Source organism: Glycine soja, chromosome 7, assembly GCF_004193775.1.
Source record: "Glycine soja cultivar W05 chromosome 7, ASM419377v2, whole genome shotgun sequence".
NCBI lineage: Eukaryota > Viridiplantae > Streptophyta > Magnoliopsida > Fabales > Fabaceae > Glycine > Glycine soja.
This window is the reverse complement of record NC_041008.1, coordinates 16,802,887-16,810,436: the sequence shown is the minus strand read 5'-3', so window position 1 is coordinate 16,810,436 and position 7,550 is coordinate 16,802,887. Positions and strand designations below refer to the sequence as shown.

General features: G+C 30.1%; 1 long non-coding RNA gene across 1 annotated transcript; it reads right to left on the bottom strand.

Annotated features, from left to right (window-relative positions):
* Nucleotides 1-235: 235 nt before the first annotated feature.
* LOC114420051 lies at nt 236-2,109 on the bottom strand. The gene is made up of 2 exons (XR_003668339.1): nt 802-2,109; nt 236-600 (listed from the first exon to the last, which is right to left on the bottom strand). It is a non-coding gene; the product is annotated as an uncharacterized LOC114420051 (long non-coding RNA).
* Between the last annotated feature and the right edge of the window lie 5,441 nt (nt 2,110-7,550).

Here is a 7,550-nt window from a genome sequence, read left to right as displayed (position 1 = left end):
AGAAAAGTGCATTGGAAAGCCAAGTCTTGGGAACAGAAAAATGCATTGAAAAGGCAAACGTCTTGGGACCAAAAAAACGCATTGAAAAGACAAACGTCTTCGGAATAAAATACAAATAATTAATTTTTCTTGGAAACATTAATTCATTGGAAACGAAAGCAAAATAAACATAAAATTCAAAAAACGTAGCCATAATAAGATCGTAGAAGGCATAAAATAGTGCAAAATTGAAGGAAACAAAATGCAAAAACATTAAAAGTAATTTTTATTTTATTTTTAACCGGTATAAGTACAAATGCCAAGAATATCTACATAGGGATTTTGTACAATACGTTGCCATAATAAGAACGGGAACATTAGAGAAGACTGAAGATCACTCATGAACCTCAAAGTTAATCATAGTAATAAACGTCATTTTTTTCAAGTAATACAAAAATGAACCTGATAAAGAAAGGAACTCAAACATGCAACACAAAAAAAGATAAAAATAGGTAGTGATTGCAACACAAATATTCATATTTTTCAATATTGTGCTATTAAGGCAGAATATCGGCAATCGAACTATGTTCATCTGAGTAAAGAAAAAAATGAAGCTTTCCCCTGCAAAGAAAAAGAAAATGAAGCACTACTCAATATTTGTACCGACAAAACCTAAAAATCAAAGTTTTTTGGAGAAAAAAATCGTAGCTTTAAGAGAAACAATGACCATGCAGTGAAAAAATAAAAAAATAAAAAAAATGCATACAAATACAAAAAAGGGTAAAAAGAAAACACAGAAGAAGACGAGGAGGGAAAACGAACCTGTAATCTATCCAACATACTATGATCTATGGCTTTTGTCTTGCAAAGAAAAAAGAGTGGGTTAACCACGGTCAAATAAGACTGAGGAACACAAAAAAAAATTTAATCTTTTATACTGAAAGAACCCATAAATCAAAAGGAGAAATGAAATACATCACAAACATGTCCTTCAAATGCCGAACACTATTTGCTCTCGGTGACAAATTTATGTCGAAGAAGGCTCAAGAATGCCAAAAAATTTAACCCTTTGTCCTGTGAAAAGTCATTATAACACAAAACAAAGACAGAAGACGCAAAAAAATTGAAGCTTTTGTGTTGCAAAGGAAGAACAATAGTCAGCCACGGTCAAATAAATCAAATGAAAAAAGAAAACGTAGAAAGATAGGAGAGAAAAGAACCCATAAATCATTTTTTGGCCAAATCAATCAAAGAACTGCCAAACCCAACAAAAAAGCTCCAGCCTTTGGGTACGTCGGAGAAGGCTCAGGAAAACCAAACAATTTAACCTTTTGTCCTGCGAAAAGTCATTATAACACAAAACAAAGACAGAAAATACAAAAAAATTGAAGCTTTTGTGTTGCAAAGAAAGAACAATAGTCAGTCACGGTCAAATAAATCAAATGAAAAAGAAAACGTAGAAAGATAGGAGAGAAAAGAACCCATAAATCATTTTTCGGATAAAAATTGTAACTTTAGAAGAAACAACGAACATGCAGTGAAAAAAATAAAAATAAAAAGCACATGGAGAGGGAAAACGAAACACAATCATGGAGTTTGGAGATAAAAATCGAAGCTTTTTGCGATAAAAATGATAGCTTTAGAAGAAATAACGAACATGCAGTGAAAAAAATAAAAAAAAAAACACATGGAGAGGGAAAACGAAGCACATTCATGGAGTTTGGAGATAAAAATCGAAAATTTTTTAGATAAAAATAATAGCTTTAAAAGAAACAATGAACATGCTATGAAAAAAATCGACAAAAAAACACATAGAGAGGGAAAACGAAGCATAACCTTTGAGTTTTTCGTTCGGCATCTCCGTCATTTTCGTCCAGCATTTGGAGAACAACAGCACCAAGACATCGTCTTCGAACGATGGTAGGAAAAAAAAAAAGAAAATGAAAGAGAGAATGAGAATGAGAAAGGGTGGAGAGAGTGGAGTAGAGAGAACGGTGGTAGGAAATAAAAAAAGAAAGAATGAGAATAAAAAACGGTGGAGAGAGAATTGGTATTAATTACGGGTTTGACACTGTAACATTGAGGTGATATTTTTGGGCGGGAATTGAATCAACCACAGCTTGACACGTGGCCCTAACAGCCAATGTTAGGGTCTTGTTTATATCATGATAGATGATAGATGATGATTTTTAACAGTTACAATATTTTTTTTATTAAATTTTTAAAAATTATAAACGCATAATCCTTCATCCCAAAATGAATCATCCTTCACTCTTCACTCGTTTCCGTCGTATCACCATTAACAAAAACAATTATCATCCTCAAATCTAAGAAATTAAAAAATGAACAAATAAATTTTAGGAAAGCTAGAGTGTTACAGTGAAGGAAAGTAGCAGTGCGAGAGAGAAATATAAATTGTGTGGCTTTAGAGCGTGTTCTTCAATTTCATCTTGAAGCCCCCCGTTTGCATAATCAGACTCAAATCCCATCGAACACTCCGACCCATTTGCAGGTCGTTATGCTTGTCTTTGTAAATCACTAGAACAACATAATAAACCCCAAATAATTAAATAAAATTAAAAAAGAAATGAAAGTGTTGAAAATGTGGAAAGAACAAGAGAGTGTGTTTACTGGGTTGGATTCTTTAATTGGGTGTGTCGAAGCTTCGAAGACGATGATTAATTGACCTAATATTAGAGCTTAACTTTCATGGCTAAGTTTGTAATCTTGTGCAGATCGTGTTTGTATACAATCAATTTAAAATATAATATAATGATTATAATGAGTAATTAATTTTAATATCAATATAAGTTCAATACATTTATGCGTATAATGGCAATGAAGAATAAATTAAACTATTTGCACAATTTATTCTTGTATAATAAGTGACAAAATTTGAAATGTAGCAAAACGACAACTAACAACAATGTTTTATTAAATGCAATGTACATGGCAAGGGAATTAATTTAGTTTAATTTAAAACGAGTGCATTTTCTTAGCCAATATTTAAATAATGCTAATATAAGCTTGGGTTCACCCTAAATATTACTTATTTCTTTACGTACATGCTTATCATTAAATTTCCTAATATATAATGTACAATTTTAAAATGAGAAACGCTATATAACAATATTTTTTCGAATACTTTATTTTTATTAATTACTTTCTTTTCCCCCCAAAAAAATACTTTATTTTTATTACTCTCCATTATTGATTTAAATTAGTTGAAAATCACAAATAAAATAAGAAAATTCTAATTTCTAATAAATTTTAGTCAGAAAGAATATTAGAGAGTGGTGATTAACATTTCTGATATATAATTTACTTTCTTGCATGCAATGCAGCAAATGTTAACCAGCGAGTTCCCAATGAAGCAGATCATTGGTGAGAGTGTCACTTGAATTGTAGGAACATTCACATGCACTGGTGGTGGGGTCCGAAAGCATGTGTACAATTTTAACTGTTGCTGAATGCTGTCCTACCACTTCATGAAATTATATTGTCTGCCACCACCACATCGCCCTCATGGAATTTCTTTTATGTATGATTTGGTCATTTGTTCACTTTTCAACTCTATCTATGGCTGACAATATCTCGAAAGGAAAGCTTGGCAATGAAAAATAAATTGAAAATGGAAAAGCGTTAGCATATTTGTATAGGGAACGGATTAATAACATAAAACGTGTATGATAAGTTGATAAACCATGTTTATATGTTCATGGGAAAATGAAACTTACGTAACCCCAACCAGGAAATTTGGAGCGTGCAATATCTTCATCAAATCAAAATGAATTTTTTTTCCCTTGAAATATATATATATTGCTTAGAATAAAAGCTTGCTTTCATATACTTTTTCTTCACAAATGCTATACACTCTAACTTGAGATTTTATTCAAAATTTTAAGTTAAGTTTCACTCGGTTCGATATGGTATGTTAGTATATTATTCTCAAACTGCTAGTTTCTTGAGTGATTGCATGGATTTTAAATCTTAAGCCTTAAGTCCTCGGTTCAAAACTAGCAACATTCAAAATATTGCTTTCAAAGTTATCCATATACTTACATAGACAAGTCCTTTAACAAGATAAAATGTATTGTAACGAAATGCGAGTTAGTTTTATTTCTAACCTCATTTTTTTCCCCATCTAAACCTTTAAATCTGCAATTTATTAAAGTAAATAAAATATTCACACTAAACAATATAATTAATATATTTTGTGGTTCACAACTTCTTAAATGTTGACTTTTGATGCTAGTCATCAGTTATATATTATCTATATAGGTTATGTAATTGTGACTATAAAATGGATAAAAAATAGTATATAACAAAGGGTGCCCATTCACTAAGAGGAGAGAGCACGTTGCAACTTGCATCATACCGTCATTTAAGTTGCTGACATCTTAACCCTTCCTTTTGTTGGGCTATGCCTAAATACTATAGTAGGTGCCCATTCACTATAACGAGAGAGCCCGTTGCATTTATTCTGGAACGTAAAATTACCTTTTGAAAACATTTTTTCAGAATATAAAAATTTACATTTTAGAAAAAAATTCTAAATATAAAATTGCATTCTGAAATATGGGTGCAGGAAACAGCTGCCTTGCCCGAGAGAGATTTTGCCAACCACATGGTTGTAATAAATGACTTTGCTATTCTCACACACATTGTTCACTCTCTCCACCCCCATTATGTGTTTGTTATTTTTTCTTTTGAAAGTAGCCTGGATGAAAATGTGTGTTTGTTGTGACACCCTCTACGCCATACATATATGTATTAATAATAAAAGTAATAGCAATGTGGAATTAATTAAAAGTTTTAAAACATTTAAAAAAGAATAAAAGATTCACATTTGCTTTTCAAACATCATAATAGAATTTGTTCAAATAAATAATAAAATATTCTTGGCTCAAAACAAGATCATTCATATTGAATGAAAAGAAGTCAAACTAATAGCGGAGAACATAAAATAACTGTATTGTTCATGGAACTGTAACATATGAAATAAAATCTCATGTCCCGATGTCACATCTATCAGAACATTTCCTTGACAAAGGGTAAGTCTCTCCATCTCTAGCATGATACTCATCATATGCTAGCTCACCTGAAACAAAATGACATTCAACTCAAATACAAACCGAAAATGAGTTATCACATTTGTATATAATAAAACACTAGAGCATGTGAAACATATAAATACATAGAGTTGAATTTACATAAACAACATCACTTTCTCAAATCACATACAAGTATTCACACTTATTCAAGTTCACACACTCCAAAAAATAACGTCAAAACCTTAATTGTTAACTCAGTGAAAGTCAAACACAAACTTTATGCAATATATATACTAGACTCAAGCCTACATACAATGTGGTATCATTTTCAGTGAAAAACATCGTCGAGCGCGTGGAGTACATGACAAGACATGCCTCACAATGGATAAGTTAGGTCACTCTCACTAAGTGAAATCATATGAAGATCAATTAGAGTCATTCTGATTTGCGAGAATGCTCTAACCATGTAGGATGGGCACAGACTTCAAGGAGCACTCAAATCGAGTGTATTTACCCCCAAGGCTTAGACTCCGGAGAGTCCGTCACGGTCTTTCTCTCCTAATTCAGGTCCAACCAAGAAAATATTTTAGCACACTGACTCTACACTTATGAACTATGCAATACACACAACTACTCAATTATTTTCAAAATCTCAATTATTTTTAAAATCATTTTAACTCATCATGCCTCAAGTGATTAAACTAGTCGAGTTCCCATAGTGGAGCCCATCATAAACTCGTCACACATTAACTCGTTACCTTTAAAGGATCTTACAGGTGTGATTACAGAGTTCATAACTCATGACTTAATACATACAATATCTCAACACATGTATTTTACAATTCGTCACATACTCAATTTATCCCTTACACACAATCTCAATCATAATTTCATGATCCTAATATTATAATTTATCACACTTCATGAATCATATATACATCACACATAAATAATATTTATATGATAAAAAAAAATATTAAATCAAATTATATTATTTTCAATTAAAAAGAGTTTCTACAACAATTAAATTGAAGTGTAACAGAAATAACTATTATTAAGAAATAATTTTATACTTTATTTAATTTAGTTTTTTTATTACTATTATTATTTGAAATATTATATATATATATATATATATATATATATACATACTTGTTGAATGATACAACTTAGTGTGCAGTATTACTCACAGAGTGACATTAACATATACAACCACACAAATTCGGGTTTTATCATATAAATAATGTTTTTGGTAAATTCTAAACTCGTGTTTTGCATTTGTGGTTCCAGTAGCATGTATGACTTGTAGACTAATGGCTTCTACATTTAAATATAAAGCACCGCTACCCAATTTGCTTTCATTTGATAATAGTTTCGAAAGCAATGATGGCAATTTTTTCCTTTTCGGCCAAAATCAAACTTACAAAGCACCGTTACCCAATTTCCTTGCATTTGATAATGACTTATAACGTTCCCAATTTATAAAGAGAAACAGACACGCATAAATTTTCAGTTTTGCATATAGAGACAAGGAATTTACTGTCAGTAAATTTTACTGAAAATAAAATTACCTTAATTACTCAACTCCTTGCGTGAACGCGTTCATTGGAAAAATGTATGGTATATACATGAATATTCAATTCACTCAAATCATAATATTAATTTTAACCATTCACAGTAATTAGAAAAAAAAAATTCAATTTCTTTTTGAATATCAATTTCAGATCGAAATATCAATTAGTCAGTCAAACACACTCAATTCACGATTAAAACTATAAGAACAAAATTAAATTTTATAAAATAATCTAAAATTAATAACCCAAAATTAATCCTTTAGATATTTTTACAAATGTTTATTCTAATCTCCATGCGTGAGTAATTCATTTCTTATCTTGATATAATCATTCAAGCATTCTCCATTAGCAATTATGACGTTTCTGGTATTTTCTAGAATTCTTTCTTCGATAACTCTGATAAGGTTCTTGAGCGCAAGAGAAAAAAGAAAAAAAATATAAAAAATGTTTTATAAAAGTGTTCTAAAATTAAATTTTTTTTAAAGGAAAGAATTTGACGACCTAATTCTTATTTCTATTTTTCTAGTTTATTTTATTAATTATAAAACACTCGTTTAATTAATTAATTATTTTATTTTATTTTATTTATCAAAGAAAACATAGTGTTACATTTATTGTCATAATCGAACACGTTTTCGTTATATAAGGGGAATACATTCTTGATTCACATGAAAATACGTATTTATCACAATTTTCATTATATATCCACACACATCTTTTAACATATTGGTTGTAGATTTTGATAAAAACCAATTTCTTTTTTTTATAGAGAAACTTTGAAAAAAAAATACAATAATAGGACCAAAACCATTATCCAAGATATCAAATAGTAATCAATACCATTACATTAATTATCATAACTCTAAACTAGCCTATTAATAATTAATAAAAAAAGACACAATTACATTCTTAGGTTCCAGTAGATTTGCGGGTTAACACTTTA